This window comes from Delphinapterus leucas, chromosome 1, assembly GCF_059928025.1.
Source record: "Delphinapterus leucas isolate spDelLeu-1000000601 "Yukka" chromosome 1, BTC_Dleu_Yukka2, whole genome shotgun sequence".
Lineage (NCBI taxonomy): Eukaryota > Metazoa > Chordata > Mammalia > Artiodactyla > Monodontidae > Delphinapterus > Delphinapterus leucas.
In genome coordinates, this window is record NC_143129.1 from 160,513,398 (window position 1) to 160,530,802 (window position 17,405).

The following is a 17,405-nucleotide window of genomic DNA, read 5'->3' on the forward strand; positions in this document are numbered from 1 at the left end:
TGTCTTGGCATGTTTCTCCTTGGGTTTGTCCTGTATGGGACTCTCTGTGCTTCCTGGACTTGGGTGGCTATTTCCTTCCTGGACTTGGGTGGCTATTTCCTTTCCCATGTTAGGGAAGTTTTCAACTATAATCTCTTCAAATATTTTCTCGGGTCCTTTCTCTCTGTCTTCTCCTTCTGCGACCCCTATCATGCAAATGTTGTTCCCTTTAATGTTGTCCCAGAGGTCTCTTAGGCTGTCTTCATTTTTTTTTAATTCTTTTTTCTTTATTCTATTCAGCAGCAGTGAATTCCACCATTCTGTCTTCCAGGTCACTTAATCTGTTCTTCTGCCTCAGTTATTCTGCTATTGATTCCTTCTAGTGTATTTTTCATTTCAGTTATTGTATTGTTCATCTCTGTTTGTTTGTTCTTTAATTCTTCTAGGTATTTGTTAAACATTTCTTGCATCTTCTTGATCTTTGCCTCCATTCTTTTTCCGAGGTCCTGGATCATCTTCACTATCATTATTCTGAATTCTTTTTCTGGAAGGTTTTCTATCTCCACTTCATTTAGTTATTTTTCTGGGGTTTTATCTTGTTCCTTCATCTGGTACATAGCCCTCTGTCTTTTCATCTTGTCTATCTTTATGTGAATGTGATTTTTGTTCCACAGGCTGCAGGATTGTAGTTCTTCTTGCTTCTGCTGTCTGCCCTCTGGTGGATGAGGCTATCTAAGAGGCTTGAGCAAGTTTCCTGATGGGAGGGACTGGTGGTGGGTAGAGCTGGCTGTTGCTCTGGTGGGCAGAGCTCAGTAAAATTTTAACACACTTGTCTGCTGATGGGTGGGGCTGGGTTCCCTCCCTGTCAGTTGTTTGGCCTGAGGTGACCCAACACTGGAGCCTACCTGGGCTCTTTGGTGGGGCTAATAGCGGACTCTGGGAGGGCTCACTTCAAGGAGTACTTCCCAGAATTTCTGCTGCCAGTGTCCTTGTCCTCACGGTGAGACACAGCCACTCCCCGCCTCTGCAGGAGACCCTCCAACACTAGCAGGTAGGTCTGGTTCAGTCTCCTATGGGGTCACTGCTCCTTCCCCCTGGGTCCTGATGTGTACACTACTTTGTGTGTGCCCTCCAAGAGTGGCGTCTCTGTTTCCCCCAGTCCTGTTGAAGTCCTGCAATCAAATCCCACTAGCCTTCAAAGTCTGATTCTCTAGGAATGCCTCCTCCCATTGCTGGACATCAGGTTGGGAAGCCTGATGTGGGGCTCAGAACCTTCACTCCAGTGGGTGGACTTCTGTGGTATAAGTATTCTCCAGTTTGTGAGTCACTCACCCAGCGGTTATGGGATTCGATTTTATTGTGATTGCGCCCCTCCTACCGTCTCATTATGGCTTCTCCTTTGTCTTTGGATGTGGGGTATCTTTTTTGGTGTGTTCCAGTGTCTTCCTGTCGATGATTGTTCAGCAGTCAGTTGTGATTCCAGTGCTCTCGCAAGAGGGAGTGAGAGCACGTCCTTCTACTACGCCATCTTGAACCAATCTCCTCTGATAGACTATTTTTTATGGAAGTTTTGTTTTACAGAAAAATTGATCAGAAAGTATAGAGTGTTCCCATATACTGTTCTTCCCCCAGTTTTCCCTATTATTTTCATCTTGTATTAGTGGGGTACATTTGCTATAGTTGATGAATCAATATTGATACTTTATTATTATTTAAAGTCTCTAGTTTACATTAGGGTTCACTCTTTGTGTTGTGTGTTCTGTGGGTTTTGACAAATGTCACCATTACAGTGTCGTACAGAGTAGTTTCACTGCCCTAAAAATCTCTGCTCCATTTATTTGTCCCTCCCTCCCCCTGAATGCCTGGCAACCACTGTCTCCATAGTTCTGCGCTTTCCAGAATGTCACATGGTTGGACTTCTGCAGTAGGTAGCCTTTTCAGGTGGGCTCCTTTCCCTTAGTAAGATGCATTTAAGGCTCCTCCATATCTTCTCATGGCTTGATAGGTCATATTATCCTCTGAATAATATTCCATTGTATGGATGTACCACAGTTTACTTATTCATTCACCTACTGAAAGACATTTTGGTTGCTCTAAGTTTTGTCATTATTAATTTCATAACATCTGGGAGGTAAGTGTCATGATTTGAGGGCAGACTTTAGAATCAGACTGAATGGCTCCAGATTCTGACACTAGTTGGGTGATCTTAGAAAGTTATTTAATCTCTTTCACCTTCCTCCTCCAAGAAGTGGGTGTATGAAAGGCCAGACTGCTGTCACACAGACATCTACAGTGCAATGGCTTAAGCAGCATAGAAATGTCCCTCGCAGGTAACAGGCCAGGTGGGGTGGGGGCTCCAGAGCAGCAGAGGGTGCTGTCGCACTGGGCAAATTCAGGGACCCAGACCCACCATGCCAACCCCAGGCTTCCACAGTTGCTCTGGTTGTCCCGGGCCCTGCTAGATGGTGGGAGGTCAAGAGAGTGTGTGGGGGGGTTCACTCACTCCCTTAACTGCCCTGGCCTGGACGTGGGACACATGCCTCTTGCTCGTACCCTATTGGACAAAACTTGGTCACGTGGTCTTACCTCACTGAAAGGGATGCTAACCATGTGTCTAGCTTTAAGTCTATCTATAGGAAAGGGAGAATAGAGTTTGGTGGGCAGCTGGCAGCCTCTGCCACGTGGTAGAACCTACTTCATAGGTTTGTGATGAGGATTAAATGAGAGAATTTGTGTAAAGCCCTTAGCTTAGTGCCTGATGCATAGTTAGTGCTTGATATATGTTAGTTTGTGCTATGATTATTCACGAGGAATTAAAGGGTCAGAGCACTTCTGAACTGGGGACCTTTTGAAGTGATCTAGCTCATTGGGTTTCACACTGTGTTCAGTTGACCCCTTCCAGGCCTCTCGGGGACCCTGGGGGGTGTTGGAAGGTGAGTGGGGAGTCCAGCCCCCACCTGGTTTCAACCAGAGACACTCCTACGTCACCCAGTTCACATACAGGGCTCTAGATAAGATTCAATTGAAGAGAAGGGTCTGCAGCTTAAACAAACTTAAAAATCACTTGTTGACCACTAGGGCGATCCCTAAAGTCACACAGCAGTGTCTTCCACTTCCCTCGTCTCAACCTTGTCTCTTGTTTGGGTGGTTCAGGGCTGGGCCCCGGCTTCATCAGGGCCACCAGAGGGGACACTAGCTGGGATGGCGACGGAGACAGAAGAGACAGGAAGACCAGCAGTCCTGAGAGGCCATGGGCTGAAGTCAGCCCAGAGCTTGTCCCCAGTCCACCAGCTGCCTCCGCCTCCAATGGCGTGAGGACTTCCGAGACCGACTCTCCTGGCCTGGGGCTGGGCGGGCAGGAGCAGCCTCTGGGAGCAGCAGGGTGTGCGAGTCCCAGGTGCGATGCACATTTCTCAACCGTGCTTGGGCAGGGGCCTTGTTCCCAAGGTCAGGACTTTACATCTTTGCCTGATACGTTCCGTCCTGGCACGCTGGCCCCGTGTGCCGAGCCCCAGCCTACCCAGATGGTTCGAATCTGGCTCTGCTCTCCTCAGCATCTGCTCTGTCTTCGGCCTCACCGCACCTGTAAAAGCGATGTGCTTGCTCCCCGTCCCATGCGCTACCAGGAGGCTGTGCGGCTGAGTGTTAGGAGCACGGGCTTGGTGTCAGCAGACCCGGGTTCGATCCTGGCTCATTTGCCTATTTGTGTGTGTGACCTTCAGTGTTGCCTGATCTCCCAGGCGTTCAGGTTCTCACTTGAAAAATGGGGATAATAGTACTTTTTTCAGAGGGTTAGTGTGACGATTAAGTAAGATAACGTGTGGAAAGCCCTTAGAGGAAGTCCTCAATAAATGACAGCTATTGTCAATTATTTGCCATCCTAGCCAAGAGAGAAAGTTTAAAATTCTAAAAAATGTAATAGTAATAGTAATAGTCTTGCTATAAAAACCCCGAAGGATATAAGTAAAAGTCTCTTTCCCGTCTTGTCTTCCCTTCTCCATCCACTCCCATATCTCTCCCCAGAGGTTACACTTCTTTTTTATTTTATTTTTTATAAATTTAATTAACAAATTAATTTATTTTTGGCTGCATTGGGTCTTCACTACTGCGCGTGGGCTTTCTCTAGTTGCGGCGAGCGGGGGCTACTCTTCGTTGTGGTGCATGGGCTTCTCATCATGGTGGATTCTCTTGTTGCAGAGCATGGGCTCTAGGCACGTGGACTTCAGTAGTTGTAGCACACGGGCTCAGTAGTTGTGGCTCACGGGCTCTAGAGCACAGGCTCAGTAGTTGTGGCTCACGGGTTTAGTTGCTCCATGGCATGTGGGATCATCCTGGACCAGGGCTCAAAACTGTGTCCCCTGCATTGGCAGGCGGATTCTTTTTTTTTTTTTTTGGCAAGCGGATTCTTAACCACTGTGCCATCAGGGAAGTCCAAGGTTGCACATCTTAAAAATTGTCTTTAATGAGTCACAGCCCCTAGGTTACAGTCAAGAAACCTTGTCAGGCTTTGCTTTATAAAGTGTCTCACTGGCTGGCTCTGGCCCTTTCCTCTTTCACCTCCTGACAACACTGCCCCTCCCCTGCCCCTCTCTTCTTTCCTATTCCAGCTCCACTGAACTGCTGGTCCAGATGCCATGTCTTTGCCTGTGTGGTTTCCTCTGCTTGAAGAGCTTGGCCTCCTTTTCTTCTCATCAAACTCCTACTCACTCTTCAAAACCCAGTCCACAGGTCTCTTTTCTTTATGAAACTGTCCTTGATTCCCCAGCTCCCTTATCCACCACACCATACTGCTGGATTGCCTGATAGTTTTCTTGGCCCCCATGTGGCCAAAGGCTGCATCAGGCCAGGGAGCAGGGTCTCAGCCTCTCCTCTCCCCCAAAGCCCAGCGTGAGGACTGTTCCAGAGCAGGTGATAGGGAAAGTCTTTGAAGGATTATGTTTCTTGTGGTTTACATTTACATATCAACCACAACCCTTTTCCTGGATCCAGCCTTGTGGTTCTATTTCCCTTTTGTCCCAGGGACCACTGAGCTAGGGCCAGCCCAGCCCTTTGACTCTGATGAAGCTGGTTCTCCCTGGAGGTGGTAGGTTGGGTAAATTTAATGAAGTTAATGGCCAGGGAGGGGTTTGCTCCACATGACAAACAGAGCATGGACTCTGTCTCTGAGATGGATGGAGGTTCCCTTAAGTGCAGCCATGGAGAGAGGAAGGAGGTGTTGGCATTTCTCCTCCCCTGCCATGTCCCTTTGGAGAGAATCAGTAGGACAAGCTTCAGGCTCCTAAGGACCTTTGTCAGCGGACCTCTCAGAATGGGACTGGTGCTTGTGACTGGAGTTTGGAAGCAGTATGAGCAGGTACAAAAGTCTAGAACCTTCTGCCATAGATCCCGGCAGTTAAGTGGCAGCTGAATCCTCTGAAGAGCCTTCTGTAGCCCCTCTGACTTGGGGATGGAGAAAACCGGGTAGACACATGCCTCTGTCTCTCTGTGTCACCTTGACCACTCTTTGTCTCTAGGACAGTTAATTTGCCTTCTGTTGCATTCTTCCCTTCCCCTGTCATTCCCGCCATTTCTGCACATCCTGACCCAGCTTGTATTTCAAGGCTCACTTCAAATATTCTCTCCTCCATGAAGCCTTCCCTGATTTTCTGCCTCTCTCTCCAAGCTAGAATGGATTTTTCCCTTTTTCAATTTCCAGGACACTTTTGGCTTTGATTCTCTCAAATAATTAATTAATTTTTTAATTTTTTAAGTTATAAAAGAAATGTCTACTTATCTTAAAAGTCAAACAAAATAGGGATTTGTAAAAAAAAAAAATAAGAATTTGTTTCTTCCAATTTTCTTCCCTCTCCAATCCTGCCCCTCTCCCCAGTAATCCTTGTTAAGGGTTTGGAGAGTTCTTTTCATAGCTTTCTTTGTGATTTATGCTTACACACACACACACACACACACACACACACACACACACCCTGCATAGACAGCTTCTGACATGGCTCCCAATGACCCTCACCTCCTGTATTCATGCCCTTGTGCATTCTCCTCTCTTTGAGTGTGAGCTGGACCTAGTGACTTGCTTCTAATGGATAGACTATGGCAACATTGATACGATGTCACTTCTGGCATTAGTTACAAGAGACTGTAACTTCTGCTTTCTCGGTATTCTCTCTCTGGCTCTTCTCATGGGCTGATAGAGAGAGCCACCTGGCAAGGAAGTGAGGGTGGCTTCTGGCCAACCACCAGTGAGGAACTGAAGAACTCCATCCAAAAGTCCTGGAGAAGTCAAACCCTGCCAACAACCATGTAAGTGAGCTTGGAAACGGATCCTTCCACAGTCAAGCCTTCAGATGACTGCAGCCCCGGCAGACACCTTGATTGCAGTCTCACCAGAGACTCTGAGCCAGAGGACCCAGCCAAGAAGTGCCTGGATTCTTGACCCATAGAAACTGTGAGATAATACATGTGTATGTTTTCAAGCTGCTAAGCTTTGGGGCAATTTGTTATGCAACAATAGATAACAAACATCCCTTATGTGCTGGTGCTTTTATTTCTATAGGAGAAATTCATAATAGAGTTAGTGAAGAGTCAACAGGTATACACATTCTAACTGTTAACAGATGGAGCCATATTTCTTCTAAAAGATTGTAGCTATTCCCATTCTCTCCAGCCCTTGCCCTTTACATATTTATCAGAACCAAATATTATCAATCATTTACAATTTTTGCTACTCCAGTGGGTGAAAAAGGCATCTTATTTTTGTTATCATTTGCTTTTCCTTTGCTATTAGGGAGGCTGAGCATTTTTACTTATATTTGTTGTCTATATGTATTTCATTAGGCAAATATTTATTAAACCCCTACTGTGTGCCAGGTTCTATTATTAAGATATTAATAGGACATGGGCCTTGCCTTCAAAGAGCTCACAGATCAGTGGGGAAGATGAACATATGTAAATATATATAATAGCATGGTAAGTGCTGAAATGCATATTTGCATCCAATGTTCTGGAAACACAGAAGTAAAAGAGACCAAAATTTCCTGGGGTTGCTTGAGAAGATAGGTGGAGAAATGGGCATTTGAATAGGGTATTGAAGGAAGTGTAGAAGTTTGTCCAGTGGAGGAGAGTACAGCATGGGCAAAGACCCAGAGGCATGAAGAAATTGGTGTTCAGCAGGCTGGTATAGAGGAGATAGAATGACGGAAGAGGAGGAGGGATGCGGCTGGAGCTGGTCAGTTATGGCTGATTGTGAGGATTCAGATGCTGGGCTCAGGCATTTGGACGCCATCATGCGGGCACTTGGGAGCCCCTGAAGATTTTTCAGCAGAAGAGTGACATGATGCATTGACACTGTTGGGTGTATTGGTGCACCTGCCACATCTCACTGATGAGAGGACATGCCCCCTTAGGGTCTATATCAGTTTCATTTCCATGTCTCTCCCAGCACCCAGTAGGCATCCACACATATTTGTGGACTGAATGAAAAAAATGGGTCCAGACCCACAGATGGGACTGGCCAATGCTGGCTGAAAATACTGTGTGGCTTTGAGTCAAGAGCCTTGGTTGGGACAGGTGGGATTCAGGAAGGAAGAGGAGAGGTGCTGGTGTTAAAAGATGATTCAGGACCACAAAAACCTCCCCCATGCCTAGGACCCAGACCTATATGCGTTCCCTGAAACTGACTGCTGCTGACCACACACACGGCTTCTCTCTATCCTGCTCCTTAGAGATGCCCTGAGGCATCGGCCCCAAGAGACAGATGGCTTCCTTCTTCTCCTTTGCCTGGGCGTCTTCTGCTTCCCAACTAGCCATGATGGAGGTGGGAACCATGCTCCTCGTATTTTTAATAAGACTAAATGTTCTCGAGGAGGAAAGAGAATGAGCTAAAAGGAACCCTTGATATTTCTCTTGTGCAACAGCCCTCCTCTGACAAATGTAGTTCTTTCCCTTGTGCATGAACCCCAATTGATTTTCCCTCCGTCAGAATCCCTCAGGCGTTGCCAGTCTCCTAATGGTAACTTATGGGGCACACTGGGCTCCTGTTGTTAGAGGGGCTGTCAATGGCCTGGGCATGTCTATGACCCACCCACGGCAGGTTTACAACAACTCTGTCAATAATAATAAAAGCTACCATCTATTAAGTGCCTACTATGTGCCAGGCACTGTACTCAGTGCTGTACATGTGTCACCTGGTTCAGCCCTCATTAGTCCTGTGACATCTGGACAGGCAGAACTCGTTTTACTACGCTTTGCAGGTGTTGCGTTTTTTACAAATGGAAGGTTCGTGGCAACTCTGTATCGAGCAAATCTGCTGGTGCCATTTTTCCAGCAGCATTTGCTCACTTCATGTCCCTGTGTTGCATTTTGGTAATTCCCGCAATATTTCATGAACTATCCTTCAATAAAAAAATAATGTAGAAATCTCAAATAAAATATTAGCTAACTGAATTTTAAAACAAAAATTATATGGCAGTGAAGCTACTCTGTGTGACACTATCATGGTGGAGATGTCATCATAAATTTGTCCAAACCTATTGAATGTACATCACCAAGGGTGAGAGCCCTGATATAAACTATGAACTGTGGATGATAACGATGTGCCGACGCAGGATCCTCAATTGTAACAAATGTACCACTCTGGTCGGGGAGGCGATGCCTGTGCGAGCTCGTGGGGTATGTGGGAAATCTCTGTACCCTCTGCTCAACTTTGCTGTGAACCCAAAACCGCTTTAAAAATAGTCTATTAAAATTTTTTTCGTTATTATTATACTTGTTATGGTGATCTGTAGTCAGTGATCTTTGACGTTACTATTGCAAAAAGATTACAACTCACTGCAGGCTCAGATGATGGTTAGTATTGTTTAGCAATAAAGTATTTTAAAATTAAGCTATGTACATCGTTTTTTTAGACATAATGCTTTTGCACACTTAATAGGCTAAGTATAGTGTAAACATACCTTTTATATGCACCAGGTAACCAAAAAAATTCATATGACACTTTATTGCAATGTTCACTTTATTGCGGTGGTCTGGAACTGAACCTTCAATATCTCCAAGGTCTGCCTGTGCTGTTATTAACCTCACTTTACAAGCGTGGAAACAGAGGCTCAGTGAAGCTAAGTAGCCAGGTCAATGCAATCCTGACATTAGGGAGAGGGGCCAGGACTTAACAGCCTCTGTATGGAAGCCCAGTGTCCTGCAGATTCCCATCCAGGCTTTAACCAATTCAAACTCTCCATTGTGGATTCTCGTCGCGTGCCTTAAAGGAATGTGACTTCAGATGGTGCCAAGCTGATCACTGGTACAGTGTTTCCACGTGAGTCTCTCCTCATGGGCACAGGGGTAAGGGGTTGGGTTCCTGCCCTGGAGTTTCATTCAGAGGAATATGAACAAATGGGAATGGTCTGAGCCAGCAGTCTTGATGAGCTCTCTTATCCCTCAGCTAAAAGGCACAAGGGTGTAATCCGGAGCTGAGTGTTAGATGACAGGAACCTGCTCCCTGGAGAGTGGCCTGGAGGCCGGAGACTAGATTCTGGCATCACGATCAGGTGGTCTTTCCTAGGCAGTGGGCATGCCAGGAGGGTTGGCAGGAGAGGCTCAGAGGGTCTTCGGGGGGCAGTCATCTTTGTCTTCATCTGTTTCTTATTTAGCTTTTCCTTCTCTCCTCTCCTCTCTGCCCTCTACCTCATCCTCTTCTTTCAATATGAAAATAGCATTATTTTTCTGAACATAAAATTTCATGCTCTTTGTTAAAAAGATCGGACAGTATAAAAGTGTGAAGACAAAGGTAAAAATAACCCATAATCCCCACCATCCAGAAATGGACCCCACGACATTTTGGTGTGTAGACATTCAGACTTGTTCCATCTTTGCCTGGATGGAGTCAGATTAAACAAACTGGATTTCATCTGAACTTCTTACTTTACAGTAGACCATAATCACCTCTCAGCAATATCTATAGATCTGCCTTGTCATTTTTTTTTTTTTTTTTTTTTTGGCACGCGGGCCTCTCACTGTTGTGGCCTCTCCCGTTGCGGAGCACAGGCTCCGGACGCGCAGGCTCAGTGGCCATGGCTCACGGGCCCAGCCGCTCCGCGGCATGTGGGATCTTCCCAGACAGGGGCACGAACCCGTGTCTCCTGCATCGGCAGGCGGACTCTCAACCACTGCGCCACCAGGGAAGCCGCCTTGTCATTTTATGTGCTGTATGGGCTTTCATTTTTTGATGGATCATCACTTATTTGGATCTTATGGGTTGTATGTCTTTCTTAAAAAAAATGGATGTGTGTGTCTCAAGGAACTAGTTATGGCAACTTCTCACATGCTTCTACTACACGTCTTTCATCTTGTCCCTCTCTACCCTGCCCCTGGACTGAGGACCCTAGGATTCAGGGTGGAAAAAGGAGAGGAGGGAGAGGCTCAGTGTCTTCACTGACCAGGGGAGGGGGGCAATGAGAGAGAGGGGGAGAGAGAGAGCATCTGGGTACCCAGCTGGCAGGACTCCTGGGCGTGGGCGAAGGGGACATTGGGAGGCCTTGCTTACGTGGGCAGCAGTGCTTTGGGTGATGGACAGAGCTTTCTTGGGTAACCTGATAGGCTAGACGAAAACAAATCCCTGGCCCACGAAGGAATGAGATGTCAAACTTCCATTTATCCATCAAACATGAATCTATATCCATTCCATATGTCAGGCTCGGTGCCAGGCACTGGAGGTATGGAATCAAATAAACCATAGCTGTAAAAAGATTCTTGGGAACAGAGGGAAAGGAAGGATTGTGACCTCTCTGGGGTGTTTGGGAGGAAGGCATTTGAATCAGGTGGGGAGTGGAGAGGAGAGGAAGGCTGCAAATACGAACTGGAAGGATGAATAGCATATACAGGCAGTGAGGTGGAAAAGCAGAACCCGTGACTGACGTGTAGGTGGGAGTGAGGAGGTGTGGGGTGGTGGAAGGAAATTAATTGATTAAGGCTGATTAGGGCCATACCTTGAAGGGTTGTGAATGTCAAATGTCACGCTAAAGAATTTATCCTATAGGCTTTTTGGGAGCCATTGCAGGATTGGGGGCATGTAAAAGATCTGATTCAACAAAGATCCTGGCCACTGTCATGGAAGAAACTGGGGTCAGGGGACCAGTATAGGGCTGTGCATGGCCTGTGGGAGAGATGGGGAGGGATCAAGCACATGTCCTGGGGGTGGAGACCATGGGGGCCATCCTAGGAGGAGTTAATGAGAGAGAGGGGACTGGATTTAGTTTGGAGTAGATGTGGGGTATGGGGAGAGGGAGAGGGAGGTAGCAAGGATGAGGGCAGATCTCTGACTGTGCAGGGTGGGCAGCTCAGAGAGCAAGGGTAGTGGGAGGGGTCAGGGTGACACTGGGACACAGACAAGGCAGCGGGGATTTTGCTGCCCTCTCTCGTGGGCTGCCTAGGGCAGGAGGAGTTAGCAATGGATCAGTCTTGTTCTGTGTTTTGCTTTTAGATTGTCACAGACTCAGAGGCTTACTGTCAAGGGGGCCTTGGAGATCACCCCACCCACCTCCACATTTTATGGAAGAGGAAACTGAGACCCAGAGAGGGGAGCGACAGGCCCAAGGTCACACAGCAAGTCACTGGAAAAGTTGGGGCCACATCCCAGGTGCAGTGAGTCCCAGGACAGGCTAGTCCCATCACGCTAGGCACCGTGACCAGGTGCAGAAGCAGCTGTGGGTTATGGAGCCAGGCACACCTGGCTTGGAATCTGGGCTCTGCTACTAGCCAGCGACCTTGGGCAGGTCCATCAATCCCTCTGAGTTTCAGTTTCCTCATCTTGGAATGTAGGACTAACAGTCCTTGTCCTGCAGAGTGGTCACACAGACTGAATGAGACACAGGAGAAAGATGCCTTGCCTTGTGCCTCAACAAACGTTGCTTCTCTACTCCTTTCTCTCTTCAAAGCTTGGCCTCGTCATTTCCAATTTCCCATCTCTGGGCCAACCTTTCCACTCTTAACTAAGATCTTACAAATTTCCTGAATTGGCCAGGATTCAAATTAATGTAAACTTCATACCTTTAGCTTAACTTCTCTGGGACTCAGTGTTCTTATCTGTAAAATGGGGAAGATCCTGCCTACCTCCCAGGATTTTGGGGGGGGATTAAAGGAGACAAGGCAGGTAAGGCATCTAGCACAACGGCCAGCCTGAGGCACATGCTTCACGTCATCTCAACATCTCTGGACAGCGATCTGAACTCCCGGGCGGCACGGGATAAGCTGTGCATGCCCTCGGCGGGGCCACTCCTGCATCAGAAATACTGGCAAGCTTGAGCGTGGTATTTCACAGGACCCTCCAGGGTGCCCCGAAGCAGTTCAAAAAGGCTGATTTAAGAGGTGCCTTCTCTTTGCTCTATCCCTTTTTAACTTATTTTGCTTTGATTTTTCCATTTGCTACTAAGCATGTATGAGTTACCTGCCTCTGTGATCTGTACATTAACTATGACTGACTGTTCAGCGTGAAGAGGAGGCTGTGTTGATTCATTTTTCCCCCCTTTCTGTTGATGAAAACAAGGCTTTTCACATTCATTGGGCTACTATGTAGTCTATTTTTATTTTTTTCTGTCTCAATAGGAAGGGACTTTTGGGTGGTGAGTGACCTTGGACAAGGTGGGTCAACCCCCTGGACTCGTGGATTAGCATTTTGAATTTGATAGGCATGAAAAACACCTGTTATGTTGTCTGCTTTAAAGAGCAATCTAGAGCCTGCGCTCTAGAGCCCGCGTGCCACAACTACTGAAGCCCGTGTGCCACAACTACTGAAGCCCACGCACCTAGAGCCCGTGCTCTGCAACAAGAGAAGCCACCGCAATGAGAAGCCCGCGCACCGCAATGAAGAGTAGTCCCTGCTCGCCGCAACTAGAGAAAGCCCACGCGCAGCAATGAAGACCCAATGCAGCCAAAAGTAAAAAAAAAAAAAAAAAAAGCAATCTACCTTCTCACACTGAGAATAAAAGCCAAAGTCCTTGGCTTGTCCCATTCTCAGAGCCTTTGCTTGTGCTGTTTCCTCTGCCAGGAATGTTCTTCTCTCAGAGTCCTATATCTTCTTGCTTCTCTATTTCTTAATAATTATTGTTTATAGTATTACAATATTGTAAATGTTATCAATATTTTTAAGGCTCTAGCGTGTTTTTATTAGAATTAGATTAGAATTGTGTGCAGTTGTAATCCTATCATACGTAAAATATACAGTAACATTCGTGTACTTGATACTAAAATAACTTACAGGTAAATTCTAACACAACACAGAATAGTTCTACCTCTATTAACAGTAAAAAACAAAACCACTGAATTTATCTTGGAAAATTTAAATTCAGGCCATTATTTCACAATTTGGAAAGCTGAGCAGTCTGACTTTAAGATGACTTTCTCACTGTTGAAGCTGGCTCTGTCGGTGTGTGATCTGAGACCCCCTCGTGTCTCAAGCATTCCTGCGGATGACGCACCTCAGAGATGGGACCCTGCAATTGGCCTTGTACTGTGTTCCAGTCGGTACTCTGGATCCAGCCTCCCAATCCCAGCTTTTTACCTTCAACCTGAGTGTACTCGTGGACCATCACCCCCAGCACCTTCCCCAAAATGTCACAATCCACTGATATCAGGGCGTCCCCTTCTGCAATGCTCAAACCCTCCCTGTCTTCCTTGCGGGCCTCTGGGATCACATGGGTGACCACCACGCCAACGATTCCCCCAGCTGGGAACTTGGCTGAGCTCAGAAGCTGAGGGCGGCTAAATACTATTTACAAATGATAAATACTTCTTTGTTTATCAGAGAGGGCTTCCCGAAACAGCTCATCTAAAACACCTCCCCATTGCTATCCCCTCCCCCTGATTTATTTTCCCATGTAGTATTTACCACTGGCTGTCATTTCCTTGTGGGTCTGTTCACTGTCTCTCTTCTAGATACACAGGGTTTGCGTCTGGTTTTGCTCTCCTTTGTGTCCCCCATACACTAGCCATGCCTGGCCCAGGGTAGATATGTTAGGGGAAACACTGACTGAAACCACCTGCCCTGGCCAGGCAAGATAGTAGCCATTTGCATGAGTTATTGTAACAACAGGAGGTCCTGGTAAGAAACACGGAACTGACAAGTCACCACCAACTAGAAGAATTCCGGAAAGGTCAAAAGGAGACAGGAGATGCCAGTCCATATGTTCTCCCAGAATCCTTCTCACTGGAATCCATCTTGGCTGAGCGACGTGTGCGCCACCAGGAAGGACCTTGAGTCAGAATGATTGGCCAGAGACAACCCAGAAACTAATCCCATCACCATAAAACCCGAGACTGCAAGCCATGTAGCAGAGCAGTCCTCCTGGGCTCCCTTACCTTCCTGCTCTCCACCTGGGTGCCCCCTCCCAATAAAGTCTCCTGCTTTGTCAGCACATGCCTCCTCGGACAATTCATTTCCGAGTGTTAGACAAGAGCCCACTCTCAGGCCCTGGAAGGGGTCCCCCTTCCTGCAACAGATACTTAGTAAAAAGTTGTTGAATGAATACCAGCCACGGGACTCGGGGCTTGAGCTGCTGGGGGACAATGGGAGAGGTAGCTGTTTAAGACCGACACCGCGGCTCCCATCCCACCTGCCAATCAGACTCACTGCTGCGAGGGTGTGGGTCCTTGCGGCTGCCACTTGACCCCCTTCACTCTCATTTTTATACGGTAACATCTCACCTTTATTGAGCATGGCTCCATACCGGGCTCTCTTCCTAGTGCCTTGTGTGGATGACGTTTAATCCTCACGACGATCCTGTGAGCTGGGCACCAATCGTGTCCCCATTTACAGATGTGGAGACTGACGCACAGGCATGTGAAAGCTTGCCTGAGACCATACAGCTAGTGAGTGGAAAAACTGGGATTTGAACCCAGGTGGCTCTGGCTCTAGAACCCCTGGGTGCCAGAGTGTTTCCCGCTCTACTAGAATCGGAAGGCACTGGCCCAAGTCATACAGCTCCTTTTGGAGAAGCTGGTCTAGAACTCAGGTATCCTGACTCCAGGATGGGACTCCTTTCATAACCTCAGGCAGCGTGGGAAGGGCTGGGGGTTGGGAGTCAGCCCGACCTGGATTCAAATCCTTCTCCAGCCAACCATTCGGCAGCTGACTCCAGTCCTGCTGGGCCCAGTGGCTTGGGAGCCGAGTATCTGCCCTGACAGCACTGAGCACTGAGGAAGAGAGCAGGGCCACCTGGGTCCCCATGTGTCAACTTCTTGCCTTTTGAGTCTTACCAGAAAGAACTGCCGATCTCAACAACCAAGAATTCCCAATCTCCCTGCCCTCAGCTTCTGAGGCTGGCGGTCCAGAGTTGACAGTGGCTTATCTGGGTGATGTCAGAATTGCAGCCATCTGCGTCTTAGCTCCGCAGGCTTGGAGCACCTGCTTGCCTATGAATTTTGAAGCCATGGATTATGGGGGAGGACTTTATAAATTTGCAGAGGATCCTCCCTAGCTGTGGGCCCATCACTACCTGTCTCCGGGGCCTGTTGCCCCAGTGGTTGAATGTGCCTGGCAGTACCCCGGTGTGGAGTCAATACCGGACTTGGAGTTAGAATACCTGGACGATGTTTAGGCTCTGACACCTGCTTGCTGGGTAACTTGGGGCAAGTTACTCAGCATATCTGGTCCCCGTTCCTCCATCTCTAAAACTGCCTTGCTTTGAAAGGGCTGTTGTGAGGATTTCATGGGATAAAGTAAGTCAGAGCTTCTCCAACTTTTCCAACAAAGCCAAACCTAATGGCAAAAGAGAGTAAACAGGTACCTGGGGGTTTGAGGGTGTAGCTTAAAGCAGCCTGCCACAGGCTCACAATTTATCTGAAGTCTTACTGTAGCTAAAAATTTTATGTGCATTTTGCATTCTGCTCCATAATATACCCATGTTGTTTCTTTTAACACAAAGCCAGTGTTTTAAGTTATTTACCACTGGGTAATTTTGATGCCAGCAAGATGGGCCATGTGTGTCACGTGGCTCTGAAAATTCTCTGGCCCATGGATGGGAGCCCCCCAAGGGCTATGCACCCCAGTTTAAGAAGTATTTGTGTACAAAAAGTGCTCTGGAGAAAGCAAAATATGCTACAAAAAGTCAGAGATTTTAATGTGACTGTTGGCGGTAATGGGAAGAGGAAGAGTGAGCAAGATGGATGAAGGAAGGAGAAAAAGAAGGGCAGGCAGAGATGGAGGAGTGGAAATGGGGACTGGGTGGTGGTCAGGACCCTGGATGGACCAGGCTTCAGTGTTGGTTCCTAGACCTTGCCCATCCTCCTGCTGGGTACACCTCCTCTCTCCCTCAGTTTAGAGGGAGGAGACCTCCAAGCCTCTGTGGTCTATAAATCCCAGAGGGTTTATGTAAAAATTTGGGTGGATTTGGGGTCCGTTCCTAGGGACTGGCCAGCAGTCACAGGAGCTGGACTCCACCCTGGCATTGCTAGGGTCTCCTGTCCTTCCCTACTGGGTGACCAAGGCTCTTGACAGCACTAAAGAGACTCTTACCTGTTCACTGGCACAGTCAGCCATATACTCATCCACTCCTTTGGCTTAGGGTGTCTTTCCTCCAATTGCCATCCTCCCCAGAGCGTCTTCTTTAGCGCTGCGGGTTGGCTCTCCATATTCCTTTAATGGCATAGGGTGTAAGATCCCTCCAGCAACCACCCGAAATCCTCCTTGCAGGCCCTTCGTGTAAATACTCCCAGGAGAGCCACTGCAATGTCCCAGAATCCCTCAGGTGGGTATGCAGATTAAGCTCCACGTTAACCTGGGCTAAAGAATGAGCAAAACTTCTTTAGTTTCTTTTTCTGCTCCTCTTGGTATCTTTTCAAAATTGCAAAGCTCCCATGCAGAAATATGCTCACTGCACAATAATACAAAATGTCTGAAAGCAAATATTTCCAAAGAATTGTGGGAGTGCAAGCAAACACCTTCTTTTCTTCCTCTGTTATTTCTGGGCAAAAGCAGATAATGAGTTACCCTTTTCACAATCAACGTGCAGTGGATTTTTGGCTACGTTATTCGGAGCAAATATAAACAGGGTAAGTTAAAGGCATAGATTATTACAAAATAAAATTGGGATACGTGAAGCTTAAAACTCTTAATTTTAAACTACTCCTTGCAATCGGCCAGAACTTGATCCTCTGTAATTCTTTGCAAATAGCGTTTGCATTTTATTATTGAATGTGTTTTATAGTGATGTAGGATGATATTCGGCTCATGTTTTTACATAAATATAATAAAAGGAGGCTTCCCACTGAACATAGATTTGGGAAATAGTGTTTACTTATTTCTCTCAATTCAAAAGAGTGTGAACTGGAAATTTTTTGTTTCAGTAATTTTTTTTTTTTTAAAACACAAAGGCTGTGTATTGTTTCTTTCCACAAAGAACACAAGCCAATCCGGGGACAATTATGGTTTTGTATTTCTCTCT

At 47.0% G+C, this 17,405-nt stretch overlaps 1 pseudogene; it reads right to left on the reverse strand.

Annotated features, from left to right (window-relative positions):
• Window positions 1-13,123: 13,123 nt before the first annotated feature.
• On the reverse strand, window positions 13,124-14,680 carry LOC111175460 (acylphosphatase-1 pseudogene; annotated as a pseudogene).
• Between the last annotated feature and the right edge of the window lie 2,725 nt (window positions 14,681-17,405).